Genomic DNA, 22,412 nt, shown 5'->3' with positions numbered 1-22,412 from the left:
AGGAAATAAAGGAACAAAGATAGATGGTTCTACACTTGATCTTAGCCAAAAGGCCGAGAAGCGATAGATAGATGGTTCTGATAACGTCCTATAATACTAATATAGAAGTTCTTCAGAATCATATCTCCATTCCATTTCCTAAGATACTAAAATTTTGCTTTTAAAACATAAATGTATATGCCTTGTAAAAAGCAGCCCTGGGAATTGTTGACCTTTTAAAATACCAAGAAAGGGTGACGGTACTTAAAGTTCTTCCTTTTTCTGTCTCCAAATGTATAATGTTCAAATAGTCATATAATGCAGAGAAACTGGAAGTTTGTTTATTTTGCAACTTTTTGTTTTGGGTTTCAGGGCTTCCCTTTAGTGCCACCCCTCAACACTCTGCCTAAAAAAAACGGGGAAAATTAATTTTGCTACAAGGCAGCCACCAACTGAGTATGTATAGTATTTCAGTGCACTTGACCAGCCTGAAAAGTACAGGGCTTAACTAGTGCTTCATTTCTCAACTTATTTAAAAGTAAGGTGGAAAATGGCAGAACATTCTGACCGGATTTGTAATGTGCCCTTTATAGTTTAGGCTAGCCATTAAGTCTTTTCCTTTTCTAGATAGTTAACAGTGGCTGGATTATAGCTTTGAATGTGGGTCACTAATGAGTAAGGCTGCCTCCACTGGCTCAGCTTCCTGTTTTCCATATATAGTGTCCCATTTTTTTCTCTTGTTCAGTCCACACAGCGCAGCCTCCACTGGGTGTGAGCATTCCTTGCCAACATTCAGATGCTGAACATTTTTAAGTGCCTGAGGGAAGAGTGTTTTGGGGCAGCTCTTTTCAAACACTGAGTTTCTTCAGCTGTAGAAGGGAATGTGCCTTCCCAAATAAGAATAAAGAATATGCCAAATATAAGCAGTTAAATAGCACTGCAGTTATTTTTGGGAACCAGGGTCATTTAGTACAGGAAATGAGTACTAACGGGTTATAGCTAGTGACTATGAAACAACATTTCTTTCCTAATTTAAGTATTTGAGTATCTAGAGAAAAATCAGCAGTGGCATTTTTAATTAGGAACAGCTTTTAGGCCAGTTTCGTTAAAGAGTAGGAAATATAGGTAAACAAGACCATCTTCCCTGCACTCACCCCTCCACCATTCAGTTTAATCCTCATAGTATATTATCTAAGACAGAGTTCTTGCCCCACCCAGATCTTGTTCCATGCTTATAAATGGGATATTACAAACCCCTAAAATTGTAAACAAAATTTCATTTATTGATAGATACATGGGTTTAATGGGATCTTAACCCCAAAACATTAGAAACCACTATTTTAAACACATACATGATCAGTCCCTTTTTTGGACTAAATGCCTAAACAAATGTCTTTGTTATTATCCTGAAATTTTAAGTCATAGGTTGATTAGTCTTACTTGAAACAAGTTTCGAAACATCAGTTTGTACTTCCAAGTATTTTGTTATAATAAGATTTTCACAGCATGTTGTTGAACCTGTAGGTGGAAGAACAGGAAAAGTAACCAAATCATGCAACTACAGATTGCTGTTTTTGTTTGCTTTTCAAAGTAAAGTAAGTTTCAAAGAGAAATTAGAATTTTTTTTTTTTTAATTCCCAAATTCCAATTTAGGGGCTGGGGATTTAGTTCTGTGGTAAACTGCATGCTTAGCATGTGTAAGGCCTGGGTTCATTCCCCCAAAATCAAATCAACACAAATTAATTTCCAGTTAATACACTGAGACTCAAATAGCTTCATATTATATCTAAAAATCAATTAAAAGCTGTTGTAAATTTTTAATGAATTGAGAATTCTAAATAAACAAATTTTCTAAAAATATTCTCAGAGCATTTGGAAAAACAAGCCTTGTGACACTCTGCTTTAAGATTTCTACATGGTTGTTGGCTGATGTCATAGGTTTTTCCCTCTAGGATCACAAGAATTCCCTATTTAGAACTGCTTGTAGCTGCCAGCTTGGTAATGTTTTAAACTGAAAGAATTTTGCATATTGTGTTATTCTATTGTAATTAGAATGAAATAATCTTAGTCTGAAAGGTTTGATGGTTTAGCTCTTTAATATGGTTGTATGCCTGATTCTCCTTCATTTATCTAAGTTTATACCATATTCCTAAACTACCCATTTCTCTTTTATTATAAAATAAATTCTCCTTAGTTATAAATTCTCCAAAAACTTCCATATGCCTAAAATGTCAGCTATACTGTTTTTTTTCTGACATCAGAATATTGTTTTTGGAAGTGAAACACTTCAATCAAAATTTTATCAGTAGCGTGGTATGGTGGAGCTTGCCTATAATCCTAGGTAGTTGGGAGAATGACGTAGGAAGATGGAAAGTCAAACAGAGCCTGTGTAATTTAAAGAAACCCTATCTCAGAATAAAAGAAGGCAGGGGGATGTCATTTAGTGGTAGAATGCTTGCCTAGAATATACAAGGCCCTGCGTTCAATCCCCAGCACTGGGAAAATATATATATAAATATACATGTATATATATGCATATATTTTTTACCCATAAATGCATAAATGTTGCTGATTTGTAATATCTAGTACATGGAATATGGGAAACTGAATTATTACTTTTAAGAAATTTGTCTGTAATTTATTAAATAAATTTGAATATATCCATGGACTAAAATAGTTAAAAGATTTAAATAAAAATAAGCTATATAAGATATGTTGGGCAATAATCCCTGATGTGAAGTATTATAGTATCATCCACATTTTATAGCCAAGGAAACTGAGACAGGAGCAGCTACACTGCATAACTATATGCAATAGTAACTACATGCTGCATTAAGTTATAGAACACAGATTGAAACTGAGGCCACAAGAATTGAGGTCAGCGCTGGCAAAGATAGTGTCTGTTCTGTTTGAGCTCCACTATGGCAGACTGATCTGATTCTGGTGTTCAAGAAAAAGAAGTAATCTGTAAGCCATGCTTTCCATATCAGCATTTATGAAAGTAATTAAGTGACATTTTCATCTGTATGTTACTCCTTGTCTGTTGTCTTAGTTGACACAGAACTGGATGGGCATGAGATTGCTATTAGGTACTCTTTTTTCTAAACAATCATATACATCTATATACATACAAAGGATGACATCAGATTATAATTGTTATATACCAGGTGTGTGGGCATAAAGTTGTTCAATCAAATCATTCAAAGTTTGTCAGTTACATATTTTTCATCAGACACCTTAAAGATTTTTTTCTTAAGGGCAGTGACCATATCTTAGTTGCTTGTATGACTAACACAATATTATTTATACACACACACACACACACACACACACACACACACACACGATGACATTACTTCTCTTTACATTTAAAGTAAAATCACCCACCCCTCTTCCTCTTAAACTATTACCCATTAAGATGGCTGCTTTTAAAACAAAATTCCTAAAATATAATGAGTATTGACAAGGATGCAGAGAAATTGGAACACTTATGCATTTCATAGGGGTATAAAATGGCACAATGGCTATGGAAAACAATGTGGAGGTTCTTCAAATAACTGAAAAAAATTTGAAGCAAGGTCTCCAAGAGATATTTTTCACCCATGTTCATAGCAGCATTATATGCAACGCTACATAGTGAAAGTACCTCAAGTATCCACCAGTGGATGAATGGATAAATAAAATAGTATTGGAATAGTATTCAGTTTTACAAGATAATAAAACTATGATGTATGCTACAACATGGATGAACCTGAGGATATTATGCTAAATGAAATAGTCCCCCAAAAGACAAATTCTATACAATTGCCTTTGTGAGTTACTTGGAATAGAAAATTCATAGAAACAGAAAATAACAAGTATGGTTGTCATGGGCTGAGGGCCTCAGGGAATAAGGAATTGTTATTTTCTGGGATACAAAGCTTCAGCTTTGCAAGATGAAAAGCATTCTGGAGATTGGTTAAGATGATAAATGTTATGTATATTTAATCACATTTTAAAGAATTACACATTTCCTGGGTTTGGAATACTGAAAAGAATTAGAAATAGTGATAACCCCAAAGCAATGAGCACAGACAGTATTGAAATTATGGTTCATTGGAAATATCAACCTCCATCAATCAGATGCTTGAAAAATGACTTAATTCCAACCTGAAATGGGACTGACAGATTGGTGTGTGTATATGTGTGTGTGTGTGTGTGTGTGTGTGTATTGTGTACACACCAGGAAAAAAAGGAAACTAGATTAATTTGTTTACATGAAAAGGACATAACAGTCAGCTTGAAAAAGACTTCTATTGGGGGCTGGGGATGTGGCTGAAGCGGTAACTCGCTCGCCTGGCTTGCGTGCAGCCCGGGTTCGATCCTCAGCACCACGTACAAAACAAGGATGTTGTGTCTGCTGATAACTAAGAAATAACTAAGAAATAAATATTAAAAAAAAAAGACTTCTATTGTCCATGCTGGGACAATTTGCACATCAGAAGGAAATGTCCACAATTTATTCAAACAGATCGAATGAGTTATTTTTTCAAAAGGAAAAAGAATATAGAAAAGGTTAAAAAACCCAAGTGACTAAACAGGAATTTTTAAAAAGAAAAACAATTAAAAACAAAAACCTTTGGTCATCTAGAAGCAACCAGAAGACTAACTTCTTGCTCTGGAAATTGGTAATTAGAGGGAAGGAATTATGCAATTAAAACAAATCCTGCATCTCTGATACAAATTGTTTAGCAAATATCTAAGTAACAGTATTTGACTAAGCAAAATTCTTCTTTACATAAGAATAAAGTAATAAACCACCTTTGGTGGTCCTGGCAATATCAATGACTCTGAAGGCTAAGGCAGGAGGATCACAAGTTCCAGGCTAGCCTCGGCAATTGTAAGACCTGTCTCAAAATAAAAAATAATAAAGCCTGGGGATGTTACTCAGTAGTGAAGTACCCCTGGGTTTAATCCTTGATACAAAAAAAATGTAGAAATAAATGATAAAAGTACAAAATTACTATTGAGATAATTGGTTCTAAAAATCATCAGGATAAAATTTGCTGGAAACTTTACAATAGAAGGATTGGGCTCCTTCTACCTGCACTCAAAGATCAATCTCAGCATCACTATAATTCTATCAGCAGATCTGTGCTTCTTAATGTGATGCATTATGACATTCAAACTACTCCTGTGAAATATTTATGCAAAAAGAAATTGAATTAAAATTTGTAATGGTTCAGACATGAAGTGTCCCCCAAAAGATCTTGTGTGAACACAGGAATATTCCAGAGGTAGAACTATTGGATTGTGAAAACTAACTTAACCAGTCCATCCTAATGTGAATGGATTAACTGGGTGTTAGCCACAGGCAGGTGGGGCATGGCTGGAGGAGGTGGAGCACTGGGGGCTGCCTTGGAAGAATTCACCTCCCCTGTCATCCATCCCCACTCCCAACTCTCTACTTCTTGTTGCCATGAATGGAGCAGTGCTCCTTCCTTCACCAGCCTCTGTGCCTTAATGTCCTAGCTTATTTGAGCTAGCATATCAGGCAAAGGCTCTACCATTGAGCTACACACCTCCTCTGTGAGCCTTATCTCTTTCATCTCTTAAAGGAAGATAGTAATGACCTCTTTCTCCGGGTTCTTATGGACAGTGAATTAAATGAGACAATGTATGTGATATAAGAACTTACTGAAATGCTACATGTAATGAAAATGATAATGCTGGAACGTATTTTAACTCCTTTCCTTTAAAACAACTTGGGGTACCCCAGGGCCAGTCTCATTGGAGCAGCAGGACAGTGGAAATTCCCCTGGGGCCTTGTTCAGTCCCTTTCCTACTCAAGACGTTTTTATTTTTCTCTGTTATGTCATTATGTGAGTGGACTAGTTAAAGCTTTTTAAGAATGCTGGGTATAGGGCTAATCTCTTCAAAGCAGTGGGAGTGTTTAACTTGGTGAGTATTCAAAGACCCTCAGAGATCAAAGGACAGGAGAGTAAAAGTAATTTCTGAACCAGGAGGAGCCAAATGCTGCTGGGCTGCCCTATTATGTAAAGCAGAGCAGAAAACACATCAAGTGTTTTCTCTCTGGAACTCTGACAAATGTTAAATATGCCCTGGTGCACCCAGGGACCCACACCCTACTGACCAAAATTAGCATGGGAGAGGCAAGACTTTAAAAGAAATTATACTTCAGTGAACCAAGAGGCTTAAAATAGGAGAAAGGAGAGAAAAAGAAGAGTACATTAAATTAAGGTGCTAAGAGAGTAATCTCTGCTGTTTGGAGCCAGCCTAAATTGTGAGGGGAATTTGATTTCAGAAGAACTCAAAGCCACGGGCTGGCATTCACAGATGAACATGTACAATTCTCAACATTAAGCAACTGGAATGGATACGAAGTACTTGGTACCCTCAGCCAAGGCATGATTGGGATTCCTACAGTGTTCAGGACTGAAATACAGTCAGCAGTCACAGATCAGAAGGGCCTGAATGTTCTCCTTTTTTTTTCTTGAAAACAGTCACTGGAATAAAAGAAAAAAAGAAACAAAATAAAACGGTATTTCCATGTGAAAAATCCCTGACCTGTAGGAAATTTTGCCTATAATGAGAATGAAGAGATCGCAAAGATGACGGCTCTGAGACATAAAATGAAAGTTCTCCACATATTAAATATCAGAATGTAAAACTATGAAGAGTGTGTAAGAGGGGAGGGAGTTCTGCAGGGAATCAAGACAGGTTAGTGCTCAGGCCAGAGCTACAGCTGTAGGGAGGTTGAACAAGTTAAGATTTTGTACACAGAAAGCACCTGAGACTCTAGAAGAATAAATGCTTTAGCAGCACTGGAGCATTCAGATCAACTCAGGACATTCGCCCTGAGAATGTCAAGTCTACCCCAGTGATGACAAAGGTGGGGTGTGACTCTTCTGCTTAGCAGTGAAGGAAATTAGAATAAGCTCATGCCTTGGATTAGGTTGAAGAAAATAATTGTTAAAGAGGAATTAGTCACTGAAGTTACAGAACATTCATCTTTGATGATCTTTGTAAACAGGTTATATTTTTATTTACCACTAATTCAAACTTTAAGGTGGAGGAACATGATAAGTGATTTCTCATACCTTCTTAGACTTTTTGATTTACAGAATTAGGTATGCTCTATTCCTTGGGTTATTAAAGAGGAATATTTTGACTGGCCCTAGGATAGTAAAGCAGAAGTCAGCTTGTGTCAGATATTACAAAAAAAATACTTAATGAAATTATTGGCATAAAATATTACCTACATTTGAGGACACATTTTTTTTTCTGTACAGAATGACTAATCCAAAACAGGCCTGCCATGTAAATTAGCCTTACCATCTCAAGCATATCAAAAGTTTTGCAGCTGGTCAATCAGGATGTTATGCAAAAACATAAAGGAAATAGCTTTTACAGCTATTCCATTTTGATTAGATTTTGATATGAGGAGTGTTTGAATATCTGCTCTTATATTTTGATATTTTTATAATACATTGAAAATAAATATATATCTCTTTTCCATAAATCTATATCTTAATGTTACTTACAAACAGAACAATATTGGCACTATTTCAAGTAGATTTGTAGTTTGGTTTTGAGCTTGCTACATTACAGTGTAGAATTAAAAGGAAAAGAATTATTTTTTTGCAGTGCTGGAGATGGAATTCCAGAACAATGAGTATACTGACAGCTCTTATATTAAGAGAACTCCAAATTTCAGTATAAAAATCTTTTATTGTGGGGTAGTGTTTTCCTAGTAAACATTCATATGCAATTTAAACTGTTTCAGCTTATATCAGCTTAGAGCATTTTTAGTTAAGAAAAATTGTTTTTTAAATTTTAACCTTAATTTTGTATGGCTATTATTGTGTGTTCACTTGGAAAATGCAATTCTAAATATTATTCTAGTCATTATTTTTTATCCTCAACAGGTTTTCTGACAGCATTTTCTTTCACAGACTAGAAATATGTACTGATCACTCTTCTCTTGCCAAACTATGGGCAGAGAAGTTATCCTAAAATGAGGCTGAGAGGTGGAAACAGTATGTGAGTGATTAAAAAAAAAGTAAATGAAGCCATAGCCAGAAAAGACACAGGATGGCTCAAAAGATAAGCTAGAAGGTAAAGAAGGGTGATTCCACATGAAAGAACCCAGGAAAAAGCAATGAACTTTTATAAATATTTAGTCATGACTGCAGAATTATCCCAAATAGTTCAGTCATGATAAAGGAACAGAAAGAAGAAACTAAACTAGGTTCAGATTAGAAGCAAATATCACATACTAACACACACACACACACACACACACACACACACACACACACTACATACACAAAACAAACAAAAAAGTCATATTTTGCATATTTCTTTTTCCTTTTTTTTTTTTTGGTACCAGGGATTAAACCCAGGAGTACTTAACCACTGAGCCACATCGCCAGTCCTTTTTTATATTTTATTTAAAGACAATGTCTCAGTAATTTGTTTAGGGCCTCACTAAATAGTGGAGGCTGGTGTTGAACTGGAGATTCTCTTGCCTCATCCCCAGAATTGCTGGGATTATAGGTGTGTGCCACTGCACCTGGCTATTTTACACATTTATAATAGGCTATTAATGATTTTTTTCTGTCCCCAAAAAGGAACATTAGAAATAAGTGTTGAAATAAAAACATAGGTTTGTTCTAAAGATTAGGAGAGGCCTGTCTCCCAAATTTAAAAATCAGAAATGAACTTTTAGGATCCTGGTTTTTAACTTCTTTGCATTTTACATACATTGAAGAATAAATTTATCAGTTTAAGAATAGATATAATAGTCTGTCTTATTCTACTTGAAATAGAAAATATGCTTTACTGGTTATCTATGTTATTTTGAAGTGAATACTTTTAAAATCTTAGTAGAACTTCTCATAGTACATAAACTTCTTCAGTAAGAGCCAGATTTTCTAATGACATCAAAAGTCTCCATCTTTCAAATGAAAAAAGTGTAGAGGTTTTGAAATGAAAAAACTGTAGAGGTACTGTAAATTTCAGATCATGACATCATATTTCTTCTGACAGAATATAAAGACAAGGTGTAATCTAACTTCTTGGGGAAAAAAGTAAATATGAATAAATTGAATTTTTATTTCCTAGTAATAAATGAAAATATCAAGATAATATCAACTGCCTTGTTTTCAAATGCTTTTCATATAGTTTACCATATTAAGATATAAAACATTTAAATTAAAGAGAAGAATACAATGAAGTATCATGGACTCATCATCAGACTCCTAGTTATCAGGATTTTGCCATCTTTGCAAAAAGATGAGGGTTTTTTTCCCCCTCATCTTTTTAAAGTATTTGGAAGAAAAAACCAGTCTGTGAGAGTACACTTTACACTTACACTCTTCAGCACAAATTTTTGAAAAGATGAGCATTTTTATAGCCATAATATCATCACAACAAAAAACTTAACATTTCCCCCCTTAATATATAATATCAAATCCATAATCATATTTTACTGATTATCTAAAAAAATTTTTTTGCAGTTAGTTTGTTCAAATCAGAACCCAAAGTAAATAAATACCCCCAAATCCAAACCAGAACCAGAAAGCAGCCATAATACCACCCAGGGTTGTTAGGTCCTTTATGTCTGTAATATTCATAACAGTAACTCAACATTTCTTTTTTTCCCTCAAGCTACCAGGTTGCTGAAAAGCTATGTCAGTTTATCCTGTAGAAATGTTTATTTTAAGTATGTAGTTTAAAGGCTTAAATAATACAGTAGCTCAGAAAGTATTTGGAATCTTACCAAATATATAATTAAAGACCTACGGGGATTTTTTATTACTTCCGATGAAATTAACCCTTAGAGTATTTATTTCATCCCAATTTACAAATGAAATAATAAAAAATAGGCCCCTTGTGAATTCGCCAAATTAACCTCCACTTTCCCCTTATAATAAGATTTGCTCTTTAAGAGAGCAATCCAGATGTAGAAATGTGCTTCATTGTTATCATTAGGTTTTAGAAAATGTTCAGACTCTAGTGGACTGGCACATTGAAACTAGCCCTGAATTATCATTCTTGCTTTCTTATTGCTCATACTAACAGCTCTCATTTCTTTAACCTGGAGTGTATGTTGTGTAGTTAAGAACTTGCTAGATATTTTTTGTATATTATCTCATTAAATGTTCAAGATACACATTGTCGGTCCTGTTTTATAGAAATATTTCAAGCCAGATTCGTGTGACAGAAAGCCTATAGTCTTTTATATTTTTGTCTTTGCTTTGTTTGGGGGGTGTTTTGTCTGTTTGATTTGGTGCTGGAGATGGAACGCCGGGCCCTGCACATGCTGGTTAGGTGCTCTACCACTGAGCAACAGCGCCAGCCCCCTGAAACCTCATCACTTACTTGCTTCCCTGCTTGCTGCTTTACTGTTCTTGTCCTATCTTCCATATTGTCCCTTTAGTGTTCTTTTCGCCTCTCCTAGTTGTTTTAGAAGCTAGCACTTTCCTTCTCCCCCCTCAAGGCTCTGCACCATTACCTCTGTGCACTCTGTGACAATGAAACTGACAGTGAGATGCTTAGACAATGCTAGTCCAACTAGTGGAAAATGGTAAATTCCAGGGCACTTCTCATTGGTTGAGAGATGCCAGTGCACCCATCTTTTTCTTCTCACTGAATCAACCAATTTGGGTTTTTAATATGACTTTCACATCTTTCATCTACCCGGTTTATTTTCCATCTAAGACTTCCCCTCATTTCAGGGGCTATACTTCATATTTATAATGGAGATATTATGTTTCAAATGCTTTTCTAGTACTTTGGCTTTCCATACCACAGTTGAAAGGTTAAAAATATTTACATCAGGACTTTTTGTTATCTGATCTAATAGTGAAATAAAGAAATGATACCCAGGGTTGGGGCTGTAGCTCAGTGGCAGAGTGTTTGACGAACATGTGTGAGGCACTGGGTTCCGTCCTCAGCACCATATAAAAATAAACAAATAAAGGTATTCTATCCATTTACAATTACAAAATAAACAAACAAACAAATAAAAGAAATGATACCCCAAAGCATAGTCATTGCTATTATCTAAATTAAAATAATCCCTTAATACTTATCATTGGATGGTTTGATATAAATTTAAAATTGATATAAATCTGGATTCTGACAGCTTTTACTCTGAGATTTTAGGCAGGCCTCAGGTGATGGCGTCATGAGGCCACTTTTTTTTCACCATTCTGAAGATATTAGGGCTATAGTCATCAGAAAAATTTTAATGGTATCTCATCTTGCTGTTTTGTTTTATTGGTGCTTCCATTGTGGCCTGTGCCAGAGTCAGTGAAATCTCTTGAGCAGAGGAACCTCTTTGTGTTTCATGTTAGCACCATGATTTGAATACTTAGATGCTCTCAGAGCCTTTGGGTGTTGCCTGAAGGGTGCTGACTGCTATCACTGTGATTCAGCGGCACATCCTGACAGTCCCATCACTGAGTATTATATGAATCATACTGCTGGGTGTTATTAGAGTGCATCATCACCCCCTCCTCCAGCCCTTTTGGGAACCTCGATTCATCCCACTTCTGAAGAAAAATGGATGACGCCACCAATGGATTAATAGCACCGTGATTAAATAGGTTACTTAAGGTGTGTTTTCTCAGTTTAATTTGACCTGGTATTACAAGGAGAGTTACATTCTGAGCCACAATGAAATCCTGATCATAATGTACTCACTTCTTTTAGTAGGGCATATTAATGTCTATACTGCTTATTTTTAGTGGTGTTCTAGGGTCATGCTTTTGCAGAGCAAAATAGAACAGCAGGCTGAGATCCCAGAATGTACATGCTTTTGTCATGACTCACAGCTTGGCCCAGGCTAGTCCATTAGTCCTTTTAAAATATTATTGAAAAAAAAAAAACTGGAGTTTTGGGATATGTGTTCCAGGGAACAACTGAGTTGCCAGAATGGGTACAGAGTAAAGAAAAAATTAACCCACATGAGAACCATCTATGAATACTTGAGGTATCTACTACTTGTAGTATTGTCTATGTCTGTTCCTGTGTCTGGCATAGACCTGCCTGCTTCTATTCTTTGGTGTTTATAACACACCAGGCACATGGTGTGCTAAGCACTCTATTATTTCATTTTAATTTCCATGACAACCATATGATGAAAATATTAGGGTCCCAATTTTATAGTTAACATTAATTGAGAGTTAAGAGCTAACAATTGTCCTGTGAGTTTTACACAGATTATCCTATAATCCCTGGTACAACTCAGTGAGGTGAGTGCTGTTTGACTATATAGCAGTAGGATCAGTATGCAAATCAAGAATGCTTGACACCAAAATCCATGCATTTAACCACTGTGTGATACTTTTCCCACCAATAATCTATGACAGATCCATAGGGATGTTTGGGGAGACACTAGAACTTACTAGTTAATAACAGAGACTTTCGGGGCAAATTGGGTTTGAATTTGGATGCAGAACTGTGTGATCTTGAACAAGTTACTTAACCTCTCTGTGCTGAACCAAATCTACAAAATGGAGATAACAAGACCTGACTCAAAGGCTTATGGTGAGGATTAAAATTTTTTTAATGCATATTAACATGATACTTGGCACACAGTGTTCAACAGATTATAGTTATTAGGATATTATTAAAATCATAAACCAATAGATTTTAGGTTAATATGGGAGTAAAAAAAGTTGAATATGATGATTTATAGATTTTGGTTCTTAATCATGAACTTTTCTAAATTTTGCTTTTTATGGTAATGTGTGTTTTTGAGGAGTTTTATTGCACTATGCAAGAGTGAAAGTAACCCAATTAGTTTTTCTTATTGGCTAGGATGCCACAATCTTTATTTCAGTTACTTTCATTTGATTAAATTGCCACTCTTTAAATGTTAAAATATGAAGATCTTAATAAATATGAAGAAGCTCTTATGTCAGGGAAAGAAACCATCATTCTTACATATATTTCATTAATTACCTAGAGATTTAGATTTTCATTCTAAGAATGTAAGTTACAGAAAGCAAGAATGCTTGCTGGTTTTGTTTCTCAATAACAAGGACTCAAAAGATATCTGTTGAATAAATGCATCTTATTGGGTAATTCAGCCCAGCAATTTGGCCTCCTTTCACTTGAATTCAAAGTCGCCTGTCAAAAATAAGTCACTTAGGGTTGAGAAAGTAGCTCAGTTGGTAAAGCACTTGCCTAGCATGAGTGAGGTCTCAGGGTTTTGTTTTTATTTTATTTTATTTTATTTTTTACCCAATACTGCAAAAAAGGAAAAAAAAGAGTTTATTTTTATTTATTTATTTATTTATTTATTTATTTATTTATTTATTTTTAATTATTCTTTGTTGTCTTTCCACCAACAAAACCATCTGTAGGCACTGGAGGTGGACCAAGGGAAGGATTGGGGACATTCTGTATTTATCTGCATTAAGTAGAAAAGAGCAGCCCTGGGCTACTTGGCTGAGCTTCATCTGTAGGTGCGTCTTCCCGGCCGTGCCTGCACCTTTTCCTGGCCTTCAGGGAAGAATGGGGCCAGCAGCTCTGCGCAGAGCAGGGCTCTGCCAACACCACGTCATCGAAAATTCAACAGTGAGTCAGCTGCTCTTTGTCCTGGGCTGGTTTATGAGATCCGGTGCCGCAGATCTCAGTGCTGTCCGGATTCTCCAGTGCCCTCCTACTTGTGCAGCATGCCTTGCAGCAGAGCAGGAATCTGAGGCCAGGATGGGCAAGGCCTTGCTCCCTGAGCTGGACCCTGGGAAAGGAAAGGCCAGCGTGATGTAAGGTGGCTGCACAGATAACTCCTGGGCTCTCTGCCGATGCTTCCTGCCAGCAGCAACCGGGTACCTCTTCCCCTCATCTCCCTCCTTCCCCGCCTCCTTTTATTGACTGGCCTCTCTTTATCTTCTTAGGAGGATTCCGAAGACTAGCAGTGCTTCCAATGGCTTCACTGACCTGTTTTTGGTAACTAAGAAAGAAGTTGATATTTGATGATATAAAGTGCATTATGCCTGATGGAGAGCCTGGGTGAATTCTTTGGCTTAGATTTTAGTCACCTGTGTAATGAGAAGTTTGGACCAGTAGTTTCCACATGCCTTGAAGATCTGATTCTTTTGGTCCAGGTGAAGCCAGGGGACTTTCTTTTCTTTTCTTTTTTTTTTTTTTTTCAGCCACATTCCCAGCTTTCTCTTGGATGGGCAGGCAGATCCATAAGGATAAATTTCTATCTTGAAAAATTCCAAAGGAATAACATTCCTAAAGCAGATTCCAGTACACTCTGTGGCTGTCACACTCTGGTAGACCCAGGGTCCCCTGGGAGAGAATGCAGGGGCTGGGTCAGCAATATTCCAGAGCTCCCATGTTATTCATAGGCACAGCCAGCAAAGTTCATTTCGAGCAGCACTTCCTGCCTTGTTAGTGAGCCACAGACTCCATCAGGAAAGAAAGTTTGTAAAAGTATATTCTTTGACCAGGTCTAGGACTTGGCTGAAATAGCTACATTATCTATGACATCAGTGACAAGGCCAAAGGTGAGAAAATTAACATTAAACATTCTCTCCAAAATATTCAGAAAAAGGCAGGGAGACCAGATGTTTCCTTTCAAAGTAGCAAAGGGCTGGGGAACAAAAGATGGGAAGAACCACTTGAAACTATGCACTGGACTTCTTTCTCAGTACTAATACTACCAAGTTCCACAAGAGCATTGCACCTCTGTTTTCCAGGATAGTCAATAGATATTAAACAAATGTGTGGATCAAACAGTTCTGGTATTCCAAACTCTTTATCTGCTGTGATTTATTCAGAAAAAAACTCTAGTTAAGTTATAAGTTCTTATAGGCAGAGATTGGGTCTTTATAGGGCTTGGCAAAATTATCTGGAAATATTTATTGAGAAGAATTGGTCAAGAGCTCTTTTGGTGTTGGGGGAGGGTGGAGGATGTGAGGTTGAAAAAGTATATATGTATATTACGAATCCAGGATTTTCTTGAAAAATCATTTATTGATTCATTAATGATACAAGGTCACCATTAACTGTAAATGGTAATGCTTATTTCAGTAAAAGAAACAGCATTATTCAAGACATGTATTTATGGACAGTAATTTGACAGTTTTAGCACAAAACACTGAGTGATTTATGACACAGACAAATTGAATCACCCTAATCGTCTAACAGGGAACCTGTTATAAAATAAAGATGCTTTCATACAAATATGTTTTCAGACAAAATCATGTTCTCAAAAATACTTACTGACATAGGGAATTGTATATATGGCAAGTCAAAAAAAAACTAAGAGGGCAGAAACTTGATTTCTGTCTATACCCATTTCTTACAGGCTTCCTACTCATGCTATTTCTCTCTTTCTTCCTAAACAACACAATTTTGATGAGGTTTTCCTCCTCCTCTTTCACAGCTGTGTGCTTCATGCCAGGAGAAAGCAGAAAAATGGAGAGGTCTCAGATGCTGTTCTGTGATCTGCTCGTCAGTCAATGTTGAAGTAAATGGCTGGAGGTTGGTGGCCAAAAGCCAATTCACTAAAAATCCATCCAGTGCAAGTCAATTTCCTATAAGGCTGATTTACTAGATGTGAAATACTTAGAAATAGTTTACTGTTTCTCATTTCGTCTTATAAAATCACTTAAGGGATATTAAAATAGTCTCTGACCCAGTTCTTTATTGCTGTAATTGAAGAATGATTTTGATGAACTGTCCTCAAGAAGTCACCTTATTTCTTATTATGAGAGCTAATTATTTCCTATTGTTGAAACCAATTGAATATTAAATCCAGGTTGCTTCTTAGTGGTAACTGAAACTGTACCAATTAAGTACATGTAGAATGGGAGAGAGAGGTAAAAGAAAATTATTTGGGGGTTGTGGAAGTGAGAATGCAGTTGATTTGTTCTTATTATTATGTTCTTTGGGCTTTTCTGTATTTTCAAAATTTTTCATAATAAACATATATTGTTATTATGGGTAAAGTAGAAAGGTATTAACACCGAGGTTACATGATATAATTGGTATAAGTACCAACCCCAGAGAGTTATTAGATCATTGAGAATTCTCATCTGGTTCCTCTTAGTGACATGGTAGGTGGGCAAGTGGGCTTCCCAGAGGACAAGGGAGTGGATTAATCCTAGAAGAATGAGCATGCAGAGCTTAAGTAGGAAGAGGTGATGGTTAGGACCTCTAGATCCATTGTTTTTTTTTTTTTTTTTGTTGTTGTTGTTTCTGATTTGATTGAGGAGAACCAAAGGACCTTCTTCATAAAATTTATTGTTTCTTTCATGCCTTATGCTCTGCAAATATGTAATCTTCTTTCATCATCACATGATTCTTGAAAGCAGATATTATTATCTCCATTTTGAAGAGATATTGAGATAGAGATTTAGGATTAAGAGAGAGAAATACCAAATCTTAAAGGAAGCACTCACAAGCCATTGAGATGTAGAAGGCACAATTGTAAATCTTGAGCAACGCGCCCTTGGCCTGTGCCCTTAGCCTATGCCCTTGCAAAATGAGGGAAATAAGCAAGGGCAAGGAAAACCTGTGTGAAATTGTGTAGCTCCACCTGGATCCACCTCCAGTCAAGTTCCTGATATAGTCCTTTTATAAATATTGGATCCCCATCCCAAGGCAGGGCTGCTTCTCACTCTGGAAACAGCCTGCCTTCTCCCTTGAATGTATCTGCCGTCCTCAAAGTCTATGCCTTTGTCTGGCTCAGGCTGAAATTCTTTTCTGTTTTATATGCAAAGAATTCCACTGGGCTTGATTTGAATACCTCTTTCTTCTGGGAACTCCTAAGACGCTTCTCTGGAGATATCTCTTCTGTCATATAACAATAGAAACTTAAAGTCAAAATTACACATAGTTAACAGACTGAAACTGTGTGAGTTTGATGCAAGTCTGACATTACACATTATGTTCATAGATGAACCTATTAGGAGTGAAAAATCATATATCAGGTAGAACTAAAAACAGACAAAAACCAGTTGTGGTGTAAGTGACAAAAATCAACTCAAAGCACTTAAATAAAAAATGGAAATTTATTGTCTTAACATAGCTAGGAAAGAATACAGTAAATTTGCATCTTGACTGGGTCTCAGGATAAAGACTATATCCTGTACAGGAGACTTTGAAAGATTTTTTTTTCCCCTACCAAAAAACACAGGATCCCCAGACTGCAAACAGAAGAGCATAGAATGTGCTTCTATGATGCCACTGCTCACCTGATGTTCCCTACCTCAAAGCCTGAGGTCCCAAAGCAGCAACTGTTCCAATAAAACTAAGTCAGGTTGGTCCATAAACCCAAACAAAAAATATTTGGAAGGATCTGCATCATTTTGATATTTATTGTTTATTATATCATTGTTGTTTGCTTATTATTGTTTGTCCTTAAAAAATCACATTGCCTATGGAGCTGGAGTTGTGGTTCAGCAATAGAGTGTTTGTCTAGCATGTGGGAGGCATTAGGTTCTATCCTCAGCACCACATAAAAATAAATAAATAAATGTCCAACTGCAACTAAAAAAAAATTAAAAAAAAAACATTGTCTAATATATCTGGACATAGCAAATTGCTCTTTATTCCCACAGTCAGAGGAACTTAACTCATACTTCCTGTCATCTAGCAGCAAAGAATACTAACTGACCACAGTGTGACCTTTAGATGTAAGACTTTAATTAACATGAGGCTTAATGCTTGTTTTTCAATATTTCTATTTTAGAGTCTTCTGATTGTACCATTACTGTAAGAGGGAAAGTTTTGTTTTCTTTTTCCTTTATTTTGTCCCTAGATCAGGAGGCACATTTTTTTTCTTTTTTTCTTTTTTTTTTCCTCAAAAGGCCCAATAGTAAATATTTTTGGCTTCGAAATCCATCTGACTTTTGTTGCAACAATTCAATTGTCTTTGTAATGCAAAAAGAGCTATGGACAATATGTAAGCAAATGAGCATGGATGTGTTCCAATAAAACTTTATTTTTAAAAACAGAAAGGCTCACAGATGTTGGTTTGCCTGCCCCAGAACACTGATTTTTTTTTTTTAATTGCCAATTAAAATACTATTTGGGAAGCTAGGAGTATAACTCAGTGGTGGAGTGCTTGCCAAGCATGCTCTAGGCCCTAGGTTTCATCCATAGCACCTGGGGATTCCTTTCAAGTGCTTCCCTTCCCTTCTTATCTTCCCCTTCCAGGTAAGAAGAACTTCAGTTCTATACGTGTTCTCTATTTTAGTTGTTTAAATGGTTTATTTAAAAAAAAAATCTAAAATAGGGATTATTGATATATGTTTTGTATTTCTGTTAACTCCAGAAGAGGAATACTCTTAATAAGGCATGCATATTAACAAACAAACAAACAAACAAACAAAAAGCTTAATATGCAAAGTGTTCCAACAGAAAAACAAATTTAGCATTTTAAAATCTCACATTTAACAGGTAAATTTGATTAAGAAAGAGATCACAACAAACTGAACTGTGAGTATATAGAAGGATCATAAATTGGAAAAGACCAATAAATTCTATTTTCCTTAGTGTGGAGGAGAAATTGGTGAAATAATAGAAAGTGGCTATTTTAAGTCTCTAGGAATTCCTGCCTAACAATGAATGTGTAATTCAAAACCTGTTTACAGGTTGTGCCTGACTAGGTTTTGTTTTGTTTTGTTTTCCTGATCAATAACAATTATTTCTATATTTTTAAAAAATCAGGACTTAATATCATTTTGACATTTATTAATTTAGAGCATTAAATACATGTTCCATTTTATTTAAACTTAAGAAACTATCATTTCTGGTGATAGTTTTTACCATCCTTTTCTATTATAGCCGAAATATCAAAAATACAAGTGTGGCAAAGGAAACATCATAATGAAGAAAGCCTATAGAATGGAAAATATCTGTGCCCAGCTATTCTTCCAACATAGGATTAGTATCCAGAACATATAAGAACTCAAAACAATTAACATTGAAAAAACAAGCAAGCCAATCAATAAATGAGCAAATGAACTGAACAGATGTTTCTCAAAGGAAGTACAAACAATCAACCATTATATGAAAAAATATTCAACATCTTTAGCCATCAGGGAAATTCTGTCAAAATTGCAATGAGATTTCATCTCACCCTAGTCAGATGGCTGCTGTCAAGAATAGAAAAGAAAAAAAAATAACCAATCAAAATAAATAAATAAATAAATAAATAAATAAATAAATAAATAAATAAATAAATAAATAAATGCTGGAGAAGATGTATGGTGGGGAAAAGGAAACTTTATACATGGTTAGCAGGAATGTAAATTAGTACAGTAGGGAAGTTCCTCAAAAAACTAAAAGCAGAACTACCATATGATCTAGGTATACTGTTCCTGGGCATATGCAAAGGAATTAAAGTCAGCATACTATAGGAAACCTGTGTACCTATGTTTATCATAGCACAATTCACAATAGCCAATTTATGGTGCCAGCCTAGGTACCTATCAACAAATGAATACATAAAGAAAATGTGGTAAAAATACACAATTGAATATTGTTCAGCTTTTCTTCTTCTCAAACTGGAACTCCATGTTCATGAAATAACAATTCTCCATTCTTCCCTTCCCAATCCCTGGCAACCACCATTCTATTTTCGGTCTCCATGAATTTGGCTACACTACGAACCTCAATAATGAAATTTTAGACTGCAAAACGATGGCTATCATAAATTTGGCAGTTTTAATATTTTATTATATTAGAAACCCTTGAATTTTATTTGGAAAAAATATATTATTTTGCTGAGCAGTTTACTAAGCTAGATTGGTTTTCTTCCAGCTTTTGTATTTTGTGATGCTTTGATTTGAGAATCAAATCTTTTATCTGAATGTGAGAAATCTATAATTAGATTGTTTTAATTTTAAAAAATGATATTTCTTTTATACTGATGATTTCAATCAAATCTTTTCTCTATTTGACTCACAATCAATAATCTCCAAGCTATTCCATAGTTTTAGAGTATCTTAAAATATAGTATATGCTTAATAAAGATTAAATGAATAAATTAATAAATGAATGACTATAAATGAATGACTATGGACTTAAAGGTCCCGAAAGGGATGATTCAAAGGACCCAAGGCTGAGTACCTCATATAAGAGAAGTGATATAACATCGGTCCATTTGTATCCGCTTATTTTTCAGCATGTCTTCAGATTTCATTTACATTGTCACATGTGTCAGTTTCCTTCCTTTTAAAGGCTGAGTAATATTTCACTGTCTGCCAGTGAATGCATATGACCACATCTTGTCTATCCATTCATCCATTATTGGACATTTGGTCTGTTTTTGCTTTTGGCTCTTGTGAGTAATGCTACTATGAACACAGATGTATAAATACTTGTTTGAGTCCTACTTTAAATTCCTTTGGGTGAATTGCTGAGTCTGTTTAACTTTTTGAGGAACCCTCATAGTGTTTTTTTTTTTTTAAAGTGATTGCACAATTTTACATTCCCACCAGTAATGCCCTAGGGTGCTGATTTTCCCTGATCCTCACCAATGCTTGTTATTTTCTGTTTTTGTTTCTTTTGTAATGGGTATGACCTGATTTGTTTTTAACTGGGTGAGAAGAGGAAAAAAGAGGGCAAAGGAGCCTGAGAATCCTGTAACATTAGAACAGAATTAAATGCAACTCAGAGCTCTCACAGAGCAGCCATTGGGTATCATATTGTCTTATCCTGTTACAGACAATCCCAAAGCAGTGGAATCACAATGCACCAAGAAGAAAATGGAAGCCAAGGGCAGATGACTATGTGACAAATATGTTAGGGCTTCAATCTGTTTTTCTCTAGAATCATAAATAGGCCCTTTGGGCAAAATATCCTTACATAAAGTCCTTCAGATACAATGTTAACCAAACCATTTTTTGTATAGAGTTTAAGATGGAGGGATAATTTCCTAAATCCTTGTCTTCACAAAGTGTGCTCTTGAGTTCTGAATATATACAGCAATTTAAGAATGTAAAATAAAACCATGGAATTCAGGAAAACAATAGAAATACCAAGCATTCCTATATCAGGAATATCACAAAACTGAGTTGATGTTACTTTGTATTATTTTTCCAAAATAAAAAAAATTAAAAAGGAAACCTCTTAACTCCAGGATTAATAAACAGTCCAACTACTAACTATTCCTCTAGTGCTCCTTCCATTTCCCTCCCTGACTCACCTACAGCATTCCTTTGGGCTTCCAGATTCCTCAAATCACCTGCCTTATACCTACACTCAAGAGAGGACAGCCATTACAGCTGAATGGCACCTTTGCTATTGATTCTCATCATGAGATGGAATTTTGTTACATATTTGTTATTGTCTGGCAGCAGAGGTGCCTAGCCTACTGCAGGGCCATACTGCTGTGTCTTGATCCCCTCACTGTAATCCTAGAGAGAACAAGCTTAGCAGCATGTGCTATGTTCTATTTACCTCTTTAGTTAATATGGCCATGCACAGTGGTTACACCCAGGACACCATGCCAGGCATAATGATTGAGTTTGGAGGATCTTTTGACATCAGCTGTTTTCTGTGTCCAACCAGCTCTGTTCTGCAAATCCTGGGAACCTTGGCTTTGATCTTGGTTGTCAGCTTGGATAGCATTTCCCTCAAGATAATATTTTAAGAAAAAAAAATTAAAGCAGCTCAGGTTCACAGAACTGAGCAGAAAATCCCCATATAAGTAGTATCTATAGAATAGTTTCACAACCCACCTCATCCTTCTGTGTGCTGTTTAATCATCACTCTCTCCCTCTTGACTTCTGGCAATCACTGATCTTTTATGTCTCTATAGTTTTGCCTTTCCTACAATGTCATACAGTTGAAATCATGCTTTTATACAGCCTTTTTTTTTTTTGGAATAGTTGCTGTCACTTAACAATATGCATTTAGAGTTTGGGATATAGCTCAGTGGGAGATCAGTTGCCTGGTGTGCACAAAGCCTTGGGTTCAATCTCCAGCACATAAAAAAAAAATTAAGCCATAAGGATATATATGCATTTATATTTCCTCCATGTCTTTTCATGGCTTAATAGCTTGTGTGTGTGTGGAGGGGGCATTCCTAAATTTTCAACTTATTTGTGTAAATGCCAAGCTGTGAAATTGCAGGATTGTGTCAGAAGAGTATGATTGGTGTTGTGCTGTCAAGTGTCTTCCAAAGTGGCTAAACCACTTTGTGTTTCCACCAGCAGTGAAGGAGAGATCTTACTGCTTCACGTCATTTCCAGCATTTGATGTTTTCTGTGTTCTGGGTTTTGGCTCTTCTAGTAGGTATGTGGTAGCATCTTGTTTTACCTTATAATTCATAGACATAACTAGCTGAGCATTTTTATTATGCTTATTTACCCTCTGTATATCTTTGGTGAGGCATCTGTTCAGGTCTTTTGCCCACTTTTAAGATTAAGTTGTTTGTTTTCTTATTTTGTGTT

At 35.8% G+C, this 22,412-nt stretch overlaps 1 long non-coding RNA gene across 1 annotated transcript; it reads left to right on the top strand.

The window, feature by feature from the left end:
• The first annotated feature begins 13,363 nt into the window (after positions 1-13,363).
• On the top strand, positions 13,364-17,969 carry LOC144367383 (uncharacterized). Its single transcript, XR_013426710.1, has 2 exons — positions 13,364-13,823; positions 15,392-17,969. It is a non-coding gene; the product is annotated as an uncharacterized LOC144367383 (long non-coding RNA).
• Positions 17,970-22,412: the final 4,443 nt, after the last annotated feature.

This window comes from Ictidomys tridecemlineatus, chromosome 10 (assembly GCF_052094955.1).
Source record: "Ictidomys tridecemlineatus isolate mIctTri1 chromosome 10, mIctTri1.hap1, whole genome shotgun sequence".
In the NCBI taxonomy this organism is placed as follows: domain Eukaryota; kingdom Metazoa; phylum Chordata; class Mammalia; order Rodentia; family Sciuridae; genus Ictidomys; species Ictidomys tridecemlineatus.
The sequence above is the reverse complement of the archived record's forward strand: the minus strand, read 5'-3'. Positions and strand labels throughout refer to the sequence as shown.